The sequence below is a fragment of the Podarcis raffonei genome, chromosome 12 (assembly GCF_027172205.1).
Source record: "Podarcis raffonei isolate rPodRaf1 chromosome 12, rPodRaf1.pri, whole genome shotgun sequence".
Lineage (NCBI taxonomy): Eukaryota > Metazoa > Chordata > Lepidosauria > Squamata > Lacertidae > Podarcis > Podarcis raffonei.
This window is the reverse complement of record NC_070613.1, coordinates 36,452,058-36,464,953: the sequence shown is the minus strand read 5'-3', so window position 1 is coordinate 36,464,953 and position 12,896 is coordinate 36,452,058. Positions and strand designations below refer to the sequence as shown.

Genomic DNA, 12,896 nt, shown 5'->3' with positions numbered 1-12,896 from the left:
TTCTGCAGGATGAGGCTCTTGCTGCCACGACATAAGTGGCATACAGACCAGTAAACTGAACACTTGATTCACTACCCAGTCTTGTCCTTCTTATTTTCCACAGAGGTTCCCTTTTTAAACAGAGGAAGAAGCATCACCTGTAAATTTAGTAAACTTTAATTCCAATAATGGTAACCACAACAGTAATCATAATTCTATTCCCCACTTCTTCTCAAAGGTACTAGTGTTAGTATTTTTAGTTGTAACAATATCATACCCAGGAGTACAAAACTGCTTCCAGGATGGGACAGGGGACAAGGGGGCTTTATGATATCAGGTGGTAGCCTAGATATTTTGGACTGCAACTATCTACTGCTGCAGGCCTGGCTGTGGCTGAAGAGAGTTGTAGTCCAAAATATCTGGAAGGCACCGGGGGGGGGGGTGCTGCTGCTACACAAAGCCCATCAAATGCTGTGTGCACTTGTGGTTCTGCCTCAGATGCTCAGAACTGCTTTTTCCTGAGCAAAACCAGCAGGCAAGAACCATTTGTTTGAACAAGTTGGTGAGGGTGCTCTCCCAGTGCAGCAAATAGTGGCAAGCTCTGTTAGCCACATTCTGTGTACACAACAGCCTGATGATGATGATACTGTCAGGGTGCTTCCATGTTTCCAAATGCCATATTATAGGATTGATCTTATATGAGGGGGTTTCAGGCCACTCAGAGAACAGAAAGTGCTGCTTCCTAGGATTTCTTTACATCACCAGTAATGCTAACGCTGATGGGGGTCATGGCTTGCTTCAAATCGCAAATACCACTTGTCTGTGAATGTTTCTCCTCTTTATATAATTATCATCCCAAGGCAAAACAGCTCCCGATTATTCCTGGACTCTACCGTTTTAAATTAATTCAGCTCTGGGTTTCACTCCATGATACGGCAAATGCAGCCAATCAGATGGCCCCATGTAGGGAAGTTATTCTGCATTGGTGGGATAGTTGCCACAAGAGCTTTTATAGGGTGATTCCCAGCTTGCCATCGATGGCTACTGTTGGCCAAGCAATACAAGGGATGGACAGAATTTATGTTCCTAGAGGAAATAAGTAGAGCAAGGTGACCTAGCCCCCTTACCTTTCGTGTCTGACCTGATCTCTGGTTTTTAGAAGTCTGTAATGGGCACAATCTGGCTAAAATTGGGGAAGGTGGGGTTTGTGAACCCCATCTTTTCTTTTAAATTCTGAACGCTGCAGATAAACGATGCAGAACAAACACAGCATTCTGTCTGCGTCTTCTTACCTTTAGTTTTTGTAGTCTAGATCAGTGGTGACTGATCATAGAAAAAAAGGCCCATGTCTGCCTGATTGGTTTGTGCACTTTTGCGTGTGCTCATCCACATCCATGGGGAAAACTAATTCACTGGTGTTAGGTATAGTATTCAAGGATTGCCATTCATTTCAAAGTGGTGTGAGTATTTTCTTACGCATTAACTGTGGGCTTCTTTCTTTCTTTCTTTCTTTCTTTCTTTCTTTCTTTCTTTCTTTCTTATTAGGTGGAATCTAGAAATTACGGGAAGCCAGGCATAGAAGTATGCCAATGCAAATCTGCAGGTGCCTAGATTTTAGCAAGAGCATTAACCCTAATATATTGCACTTCTACATATTGATTCTAATGCTGTATTTTTATATTTAATGTTTATTGTGAGTGTTGATGTATAAGTTAAGCTAAACTTTTTTTAAAGAAAATCTCTGCTTATCGTAGGACTCAAATTATTTTGCATTGGAGTTATTTTTAAAAACTGTTGCGTTCAGTCATTTGTTATACTTTTGCAAAACGGGCATCACACACAGGATATGTATCCTGAGCAGCTGCAGCTGAAATGAATGTCAGGGAAATCTACAAGAGATTCTGGACTGTCTCACATTCATTTCAACACAAGTGACGCAGAAGACATCTCCAAAAATTAAGCTTCTACATTTTATACACAGTAAAGAGTCTTGGATGTGAAATATTCCTCTGGTTTCTTTCTTTTTCCTAAATGACATTTTACTTTAGTGGTATTTTACATTTTTAATTACTTTCACATTCTTTTAAAATGCAAAAGTCGACGACACTGTGGTAGCAAATAATATATGATGTGAAATTATATCTATCTATTTATCTATCTATCTATCTATCATCTATCTATCTATCTATCTATCTGTATTTTGATTATCTATAATCTTTGATTATCGATGCTTTATGTTGCACTTTCTATGATACATTCTTACATATCCTTGCGCCAGATTCAGTGCCTTTGTAGAGTTTTCAACAACAACCCCCACCAGCAACCCTGAATATTGTGAATCTTTGCTTTTCCTTTTTTTTTGAAGGGGGGGGGGGAGGTTACTGTCTTTTCTTCCTCTTTCTGGTTCTGTTGTCTTCACATTTCCTCGGTGAGTCCTATAGATGATCCGCAGAAAACCAGGATATGCGTAATAGAGGGATTGTGTAATGATGTACCAACATGTCACTGAGACATAATAAAACCAACTGAGAGTGGAGTGCGAGCCATGCGGGGGGGGGGGGAGCAACCCCTGCGAAACCATGAAAAAGACGTGTGCGCTGTCGCTCCTGAACATGTTTGCAAAAAGTCCCCCCTTCCGGAATCGTTCCAAAAAGAAGCAAAAAATGTTCCCACTGAAACGAATGGTCACAAGTTAGTAGCTAATTCAGACCTAAACGTGACTAACTTGATACGCTTTGCTACACTCATATATGAGGGAGCAAGTCCCACACCGAACTCAAAGGGGCTTACTTCTAAGTAGACATGCACTGTTTTTCTGGATCCAACTCTCTTGTTCGTGAGATTTTCCTCCCCGGGGGCTGGGTGGGGAGCATTCAAACATGTCTGCTTACAAGCCAAAGCGTTGTCATCCAATCCAGTCCAAAGGACTAAAGACTTCCTCAGGTAAGTAGAGGAGCTGGCTTAAATCCCCGAGAAGCAGTGCTAGTCAAACAAACCAGAAATTACATCAGTGCTGCTTAGCACTGATCTGAAGGGGGAGAAATAGACTTCTCTGTATTGCCAATGTTTGCCAGTAGATGGCAGTAGACTTTCACAGCATATTGGGCTTCTGGGAAAACCCATCCCCCACCATCACGCTCAGATGAATCTTTTGCGACTTAAAATATTTGGAGGACTCCCTTCCCCTTTTCATGTAAATCCAGGAGAGGGAGTCCTTAGCCAGCTGATGAATGACAGATCTTCAAACAATTTTTCCTATTGATAGGAGAATATAGACAGCAGCAGTTTTATTATATCCATAACCTCCCCCCCCCATGCAATATAAAGTGATATATTTAGCAAACACACACGCACATTGCAAATGAAGATATTTCAAAGGTATTGCATCCCCACCTTTTAAGTAGACATGCCTTGGAATAACCCTGCAAAATAAAAGGGGTGAAATGTTTGCTCTGAAATCTTGGCAAATACCATAACCTTTTTAGGGGGGATGGGAGAATCCCCCATTACTGTGTCTCAAACAGAAGAAAACGTTGCAATATATGCTAATTGCTTTGTTCTCATTGTTTACTTATATTTCCTTTGCGTTCCTTGGAATACTGAGAGAGCTGTTTTGTAAGTCATATTTTATGCAGCATTTTGCTTGATTATTTGCTCTGTACTGTGGGTTTGTACTCTGCCGCCATTAGATCTTACAATAATGTTCCACGCTGCAAATTTTTAAGGTTCAAATAAAGTTTAATTGTTTGCAAACTGTTATGATGCTAATAATTCAACAGCCTGCTGTGTTACTAATGAAATTACTTTGTTATGATTAATTTGGAAAATAGTGTGTTGATTGTAGTAATTAAACACAACAAGGTGAAGTAAATGATTCTAATGCCATCTGGCCTCCAAAGTGAATGAAGAAATGAAATGGAGCTGTCATCTGAATTTATTCAGAGGAGTAAGGGTAATACAAATGCCTTCAATTGCAGTGCCGCCGTGATGTAGCCATGCCACCTTATATAATGATTTCATATACACCGCCTGCAGTAATTCACTTGGTTGTGCGCTTACATGCTCCAGAGCCCCTCCGTTCTAAAGACTTCTTTGCCTCTCGTTTAATGGTATCTGCCTTTCACATGGCCAGGGCTGTGGGAGCAGACATTGCCACGTTTGCACACTAAAAACGAATTGCCACGGGGAACAATTCCACTGCTGTGTTCTACAGTGCGACAGAAACCTGTGCAGACATGACACCTGCTGTTAAACTCAGGGATTGGCAATAGTGGAGGTGCAAATCTTCTCCTCTGTGTTTCAGCCTTGACCCAATCTCCTTGTAAAAAGATGGTTAGTGATTATAGGTACCATACCTTACAATCTCAGGAACAGGGCCCTGTTTGTAGTGACCAGAGAGGGAATGGCATGTTAAATGGTTCTCGTGTGAAATGAAATAGCTCAGTACTATGTACTAGTTCTCGTATAATCCTGCACACACACTTGGAACACAGTGAGGCTTACTTGCAAGTAAACATGCTATATATATGTGGGGAAATGTGGGGATATTTTTTTTAAAAGTGAAATCTTTTCTTTTTCAGAAGGATTAGTGGAACACTTCTTGCAGCAGATTTAATAATAATAATACTGTTGCAGACAGTTCATTGTACTATAAATCTCTTTAAGATCCCAGATTCAAGTATAGATTAATGTTAGCGATGATAGAATTACAGCTGCATTTGACTGGATTGTTAAACAAGCAACACTCTTGGATCGTGATTATGGAAAAGCACTTGCAACTTGCTGCGGCGCTGGGGAGGTGCTGGGTGCTTAAAGAGCTGTGGGCACGGGCCCATGACATGAATTTACATAACATTTGCATGTGCTAATATATGTGCCACTGACTCAGTTAAGATGTTGGGTGGGGGGGTCTCATCAGCACTGCACCCGACAGTGCATATAGCCACAAAAGCTTTTTAAGAAAATCGGGGAAAGGGACAGAGATCTGGGGCCTGACACAAAAGACCCGGGTATTTTGGTCCACTTTATGAGTATGCCTGGCATTTTGCTCCTTGGATTCTTCTTGCTGCTCACTTGCCTCAGATTCTCCCCATCTCCTGCATCAAGTGAAATAACACAGAGTTGAGGGACAAAATTACCTGTACAAAGAAGTTCAGAATCAGAAAATGCGGATCTTTCGGACACTAGTTCTGATTAGAGAAATAAACTGGAATTATGTGAATAACTTCAAGCACGTACTGTTTACTGGGGTGAAATGGGATATAAATAAAACCAGTGGCTGAATTAGCCTATAGCTGCTGTGATAGTAAAGGTAAAGGGACCCCTGACCATTACGTCCAGTCATGACCGACTCTAGGGTTGCGGTGCTCATCTCACTTTATTGGCCGAGGGAGCCGGCGTACAGCTTCCGGGTCATGTGGCCAGCATGACTAAGCTGCTTCTGGCAAACCAGAGCAGCGCACGGAAACACTCTTTACCTTCCCGCCGGAGCGGTACCTATTTATCTACTTGCACTTTGATGTGCTTTTGAACTGCTAGGTTGGCAGGAGCAGGGACCGAGCAATGGGAGCTCACCCCGTCATGGGGATTTGAACCACCAACCTTCTGATCGGCAAGTCCTAGGCTCTGTGGTTTAACCCACAGTGCCACCCGCATCCCTAGCTGCTGTGATACTTGCTGCCTAATCCTGTGCATGTTTACTCACGTAAGCAAGTCACCTTTAGTTGAGTGATGCATACTCCCAGGTAAGTGTACATAGGATGAACAAAGAGAGGACACACTGTTGCATAGATCTCTAGATCTTGGGCTTCACAGTGATGGGGTCAATAGCAGTGGACAACCTTTCTTAAGACTAGTAGTGCAATACCACACATAAATGTCTAATCAGAAGTACATACAAATGGGATATACACCCAAGTGAGTGTTTACAGGTTAGGAAAGTTGGTGAATTGCACTCAGGTCTCACTGAAATCAACAGGAAATGAGTCCTAAGTAGCTATTTCAGTGGGACCCAAGATCAACTAACTTAAGCTTGAGCCATCCCAAGGATAAGGTGGATAAAATTTCTGGAGATATTGAAGTTAATCTCTCCTATTGCCCCTGAGTATCAAGTAAATGTTTCATAGCTTCTCGAGAGTAGGATTGTTTAAAACCACCACACACAAGGTCTCTGTGCTGGTAAACAAAAACAAAAATGAGGCAGGAGCGAACCTATGAGACGTGGCATAAATGCTTAGCCTAGAGAAGCCAACATTGACCTTAAGATGTCACCACAAATTCATCTTTTAAGCAAACCTAAGAAAATCTGCTCTTCTCTAGCTGGATCCTGGATTAGCATTCTTTCCATTAGAGGCAATTGAGTTTCAGATTCAGAATAAAAACAGATTCTTTTCTACTAGTGTGCATCATGTTCTTCTTGGAAGAACTTCATTTCAAATTCAGCCATCTCCATAGGATTTATGTTGGGGGAGGCAGGACTTTTGTTGGGCAGGGGCAGAATTGTGCTACAATTGGTCAGCTAAGTATTTTTTATTTATTTACTTGATTTAGAGGGGTAGCAGCTGCCCCCCTCTGGCTATGCCCATGGCCATCTCTAACCTGACCCCTTCTAATGTTTTAGCCTATAATTCCCTTCTGGTGGCATGTGGTGAATTTTTTTGTAGGGGAGCAATTAGGGCCAGAGCCACCATTGCGAGGCAATGGAAAGGGGGGCACATGTGTGACATTATGTGCATGAGCGTCGCTTCCCTCCGTAAGCCAGGCAGAAGTTTCCCGGGCTTTGGGAAGGAGGCGCCAGGGGAACATTTAGGGGTCTAGCCTAGTCCCCTTAGTCTACTGACCGTACACCAGTACTGCCATCATCCCTGACCAGTGGCAATGCTGGCTGCGTTTGATGGGAGCTGTAGTTCAAAATGCCTAGAGGACATCAAGCTGGAAAGGCTGGTCTTATTCAAAACAAGGCCTATGTTCTATTAGAGTTGCCATATGTCCGGAATACTGCAGTCGGCCGCAGCGTCTGGGCAGATATTGGACAAACGTCTGGGAAAATCCGGATGTATGGCAGCCCATGTCAGCAGTGCCATTTTTGCTGATTCCATATAAAAATAGCTCAACAACTTTGCCATTGTTTGAATTGTGGCAACCCTAGTTCTATAGAAATGACGCTCGACTTATTAAGACAAGCAAGTGTTGTTCTGGTTTTGTGTGTGTAATATGAATGTCAGTGTCTGTGTAGTCAGTTTTGCAGTCACATAGAGAAGTTTCCCGGAATCCGTTCACCACAGTGAAGCAGAAAGTCATAGGGAATGGAGGGGGGGGAATGTATTTTGCTGCATACTTAAGTAGGCAGGCTGCTTCACATTGGCCTGCTCTGTATTAAATACTAGTTAGAAACTGGAAGTTTGGAATAGGGAAATCATTAATGAAGTTCCCTCTGTAAGAACACCAGCAGATGGGCGCTGGTATATTGTAGAACGCTGATCAAATCTACATGGAAGGCCCCCATCCATCAAATTTCTGTGGACACCTAGCAGGCTGTAGTTATATGAAACAGAGGAGCCATACTTCATTAAACAGTGGTATTTATTAAAAACTGTATATTTCTTGAATTTATACTGTACCATTAAACTGCTTCTATATATATCATTCATTGTGACGATCAAAGTTTTTAAATATATGGAAGCTTATAAAAAATTGTGCAAGCTGTTCCCTGCACATTCACAAACAGTGCATTCATGATTTATATTCATGATTTCCAAAAGTGTGATGTCCTTCCTGTGCAGAGTGCAGAAAGTGTGCAGGAATGAAAACATGTAGAATATCGCAAAAGATCTCAACAACGTTTCCTTAGAGTAACAGTCTATCATTATGGCAGTCCTAGAAAAAATATGTATCTCCTTTAATTACATAAAAATGTCTGGTCTATTTCAGTTATAGCTAATTAGGTTGAGTAGTTTGGGTGCTATAATATTCATTTAGTAATTTATATCCTGTTTTTACAACAATCTGTTCAAAGTAGCTTACAGTAAAGATTCGAATGCGACCAACATAATGTTTCAGCGATTAAAATCTTAAGAATCAAATCATCAGTAGAACAAATGGAAAGAATACAGTACATCAGATCCAGGTACAAAACTAACTGCACCGGAGTGCTCATTTCATTGGAACTAAACATCCAAAGTTTAGGTATGCTTAAAACACCAAAATTCATGTCCGAAGTTTCGCTAGCTCTAAGCAGAGTTTGTGAATTGAATGCTCACCCATGTATTTCACAGAACAGCCTTCACTGAAAATTATGAACCTGCAGAATTTGAATGTGTGTGTCCAGCAGTCCTTCTGTGATAGAAATCATTTGTGTCTGGTAGAATATGGACTACTTTCTGAGCGATAAGTAGTCCATGACTTTTCTTGTGCTGGTATCCATCTGCGTGGAGAAGATCTCTTTCATATTAGATACCTCTCTTATCCAGATGGAAACTTTGGATACACGCTGCAGATTTTTAATTCCCACTTCAAACATTCAAGGTTTGGAGAGTTTCAGTTGAATTCTAATCTCTTTCCCTTGTGTAGTTTCCTGGTTGCACATCAGACATATGTAAACATTCTAGATATGCATGCTGGAGCTTACAGCAACGCTGGGACCATCTTCTGTGTATTTGAAACAAGCTGCTTCCAGGTGTAGACACCAATTATTTAAGAATGGGTCAATGAAGCGAAGTGATCAGTGTCAGATAAACTCGGCTTGAGATGTGTTTCATGTAAGTTTTGTCAAATACATATTGATCGAACTGAAGCCATGCTTGAACACACCAGAGTTCCAACATGTGGCTACAACTGACCCATCCACTGATTCTTCATTGTTCATTCCAGTGGAAGAGGCAGGGTCATTGACACATTGCATGAGTGCTCTCTGTCTGTTGGAGAGTACGGGGCAATTGACGTCTGCATAAGCTCTTTCTACATATCTAACCAATGTCTGCAATCAGGTAGTTAGCCATGTTGGTCTGACGCAGTCGAAATATATAAAAAAATAAAAAAATTGTCCAGTAGCATCTTAGAGACCAACTAAGTTTGTTCTGGTTATAAGCTTTGGTATGCATACACACTTCTTTGGATACACAGATGCAATCTGTGCGGGAAGGATCACAACATTTCAGTTCCCACTGTATTTTCTCGTATGTGTACAAAATCCATCACTTCCTTTGGAAGTTGATCTTTATGGACCTCCCAAGTTCATAATTAATCTACGAAGAGGACTAACCATTCCAAGACTGTCTGCTGTTTTCTGTCATCAGGGCTCATTCAGTTTGGCAAAAGCATTTCCTAAATATCACACATATCCTAAATATGCACCAGGATATCTGTAGAAGGACCCAGCCAGAGCTAAACAATAATATTCAGGGTATCACAATCCTTGAGTGGGATGACCTTCATTTATATGTCTCTCCAACCATTACCTTTGACAACAGCCCCTGAGTGGTGGTTGGGGGGGAGAGTAAGTAGTAGATTCATTTACACATGAGGAATTTAGGCTGAGAGAAAGGGTTGCATAATGTACACAATGGACAGATCTAAATAATGGCTCTCCTTGTCAATGGTGTCAACTGAGAATCCAGAAGCAAAGATGGATCTAAAGGCACCCCAAGACTGTAAGCATGATGGTTAAGAGTATCTCAAGGGCCTACGTAACACCATCCCTCTACTGGGCTTCACACCAACAACATCTCAGCATTGTCACCCTTGAGTTAGTCCATTCCCTTCTAGTCCATTGCTCCAGTTCAATGAACCTACTGGATACCAGCTATATTACATCCATGTTTTAGAATCCAATGAACCATTAGCATTGCCTCCTTCCCCTTTATTCATAAATGACAGTAGGGGTAGGGTGGAGATTCAGATCATATTTTAACTCATACTTACCTAATTTATACTTCCCAAAACAATACGTGAAGCAAAATTCAGCTACCCTTTAAAATTTGCACTTCTCCAAATTTTACAATGCCGTTCTCCACTCAGGTAATTCATGTATTATTTTTTTCATATATTGCCATGAAAACCACATACCTAAACTGTGATTTGTACTAAAACGTTGATGAATTTTGGTAAGGACTTTTTAAAAAAATCACAAGCTGATGTGGAAATGGGCAGAACTGAATTTGAGACTTGGAAAACAGGAAACAGACAGAAAACAAACTTGGCAAATTCCTCTCTCTCTCTAGCTAACAAGTCTTCACGTGAGGCTTTCTATGAATGCTTCCTATGCTTTCAGCTGTGTGCAGGCTGCTGCCACGTAGGTGTACCTTAAGGAAAACAAGCAGTTTACACTTACAGTGCTATGATACCACTTTAAATTGCCATGGCACCCCCAATTTTTTTATGAGCTGTAGTTTGCTGAGAGTTCCTAGGAGACCCCTATTCCCCTCACAAAGCTACAATTCCCACGGTTCGCTATAACAAGGGATTGATGGTTAAATCCCTTTGAGAATTGTAGCTGTGGAAGCAGAATAAGGGTCTCCCAGCAACTCCCAGCACCCTTAACAAACTACAGCTCCCAGAATTCATTAGTGCTTTAAATGTACAGTGCATGTGGCCGGAAACTTGATCAGGGGAGTCTTCTGGGAAACAATGAATATATAGTCGTGGGGGGCTGTCTCCCTTCCTTTCACTTACAGCCACAATTTTCTCCTTAAGCATATCTGAACATTATGGCCATGCTGATGCTGACAGATAGACAGGAGATGGGTGCATTCACACGTAAGGGAATACACAGGCCTGCTTTTGTGTGTGCCTGTGTATTCCTGGGGGGGAAAGAAGAATGGGGTGTGGAAGTGGGGAGAGGAGGAGTTTCTTCATCTCTAGTCTTCATCTCTGCAAGTGCCAGACCATGTCCAAACTTCCATAACAATGCCACTCTGCAAATGTCTTTTTCTGAGAAGAGTTTGGAATGGTCACCATTCTGCTTTACAGTAATGGAATTATACTCTGTTCATTGTCTTGTACATTAAGCATCTCTCAGGATATCCTTCTCCTTTTAACTGGGGCAGAGGAGGGAGGAGGAGATTTCATATTCCCAGTCATAATTCTGGATTTCTGTCTCGCGCACGCACTGACACATGCACCTGCTGCTACATTTAATATATATTTTGGCCTATATCTTTGTAGATGGTCCTTTAAAGAACTCTCTTTTTTTCCACCTGAGTTTAAAGCAGTTCTCAATGATCTTATACTGAAATCTATGCATTGAGAATAACTGTCTCTCCTGTAAACAATGACAGTAACTACAAGACCAAGTGTAACATACAGCTGTGATGGACTTGAGAGCTGTAATATTTTGAGTTACGGCACTACTTTGGTCAACACAGACGGAAACCTATGCCAAACTACAAGCTAGGAGTCTTTCAGAAAAGGCTGTGCAGTTCCTCAGGCTGGGTGTAAGGACAGACTGGTTTGTAGGACAGTTAGGGATGCAATCAGAGGAATATATGTAAATTAATCTGGGTGGGGGAAATAAAGGACATTCTTGAGAATGGCCAAGCAGGCGTGGTTTAAAGTAGGGATGTGGGGGACCTAACAGACAGCTTTCCGGATCATGTGACCAGCATGACTAAACTGCTTCTGACGCAACGAGACACCGTGACGGAAACCAGAGTGTACGGAAACACCGTTTACCTTTCTGCCACAGCAGTACCTATTTATCTACTTGCACTTTGACATGCTTTCGAACTGCTAGGTTGGCAGGAGCTGGGACAGAGCAACAGGAGCTCACCCCGTCATGTGGATTTGAACCGCCAACCTTCCAATTGGGAAGCCCAAGAGGCTCAGTGGTTTAGACCACAGCGCCACCCGCGTCCCTTGTTTGCCTAGAGAGGGGTGCACTACTGTGTGGAAATAGGATGCTTCACAAAGGTATAATATTAGTTATAGCATCTACTTTTGCCCTTGGCCCCACACAGAAGTTTGGCCGGAAGGGAAGGAAATCCTTGAGCTGAAAAAAGGTTCCCTACTCTTGGTTTAAAGCGTGCCTTTTCCGTGTTTCTCTTCATGCTTGGGCTTTTAGCAATAAATACTCCATATTGATTACTTAATTGCAGTAGAAGTATCCTTAGACAGAAGCAGCATTACAGCCTACTTTGTGGTCTTAATTTTAAAGATTAATATTGTACTATCTGTAGTGTTACCATGCTATTCACCACATGGTATAATGGAGCATTTCTCCACAACTGATTTTACAGAAATATTGTTTTGTTTAGGCACTGAGAGTTACATTTCTCTCTCTCTCTTTCTCTTTGCCTGGTGCGCTTTAGATAAAGAAGGGATCTGCTATCTTTGGGAGCTTAATTTAACAAAATGTAAGCTCGATCTCCCAGCTAAGAGAATTTTAAAAGACTGTGAGAGAAACACAGTTTTTAGCCACCACATAAATACTTCAGATTGACTTAATAGCCTTAAGTGAATATCACTTTAGAGAAGTTTTAACTTTTCAATTAAGCTGCCATTTTTGCAATAATAACCTATCAAATAACACTGAGCCTATATAAAAGATATGCCTAAAAGGCTGGTGTATAACTTTGGATTATATGAACAAGGGAGGCTTCTTTCTTAGAAAACCTAATAATGTCTCAGACTCAATTGCTTTCTCGCTGTGAACACAACAGCAGAAGACGCTTGGGACAGAAACAAGACATTTGGTTAAATATTGAGATCTGCAATGCTTATGTGCTATTTCTACTCCAGGTCACTTGTCTTAGAGGAGGTTTGTCGTCTTTCTGCAAGTAAATCAAAGTACAGATCTGGTAGTTTCTTGAGTCCAGCCTTCAGCGTGAGTGAACCTGCACCTCCGCCCCGCAGATAAATCCCTGCACATCAGCACTCTGAAAAAATGATTTAGTCACAATGCCCTGACTGTGCAAACATCTGAT

At 41.5% G+C, this 12,896-nt stretch overlaps 1 protein-coding gene across 3 annotated transcripts in view; it reads left to right on the top strand.

Annotated features, from left to right (window-relative positions):
* The window catches only part of SKAP2 (src kinase associated phosphoprotein 2), a 182,291-nt gene that overhangs the window by 97,830 nt on the left and 71,565 nt on the right, over positions 1–12,896 (top strand). For 2 of the 3 annotated variants that reach the window (XM_053410013.1, XM_053410015.1), the window contains exon 13: positions 1,525–2,134. The gene's annotated coding sequence lies outside the window, so the exon portion shown is untranslated. Of the gene's footprint in view, positions 1–1,524; positions 2,135–12,896 lie in introns of those variants that run through there. The other variant, XR_008332932.1, reaches the window with a different exon arrangement.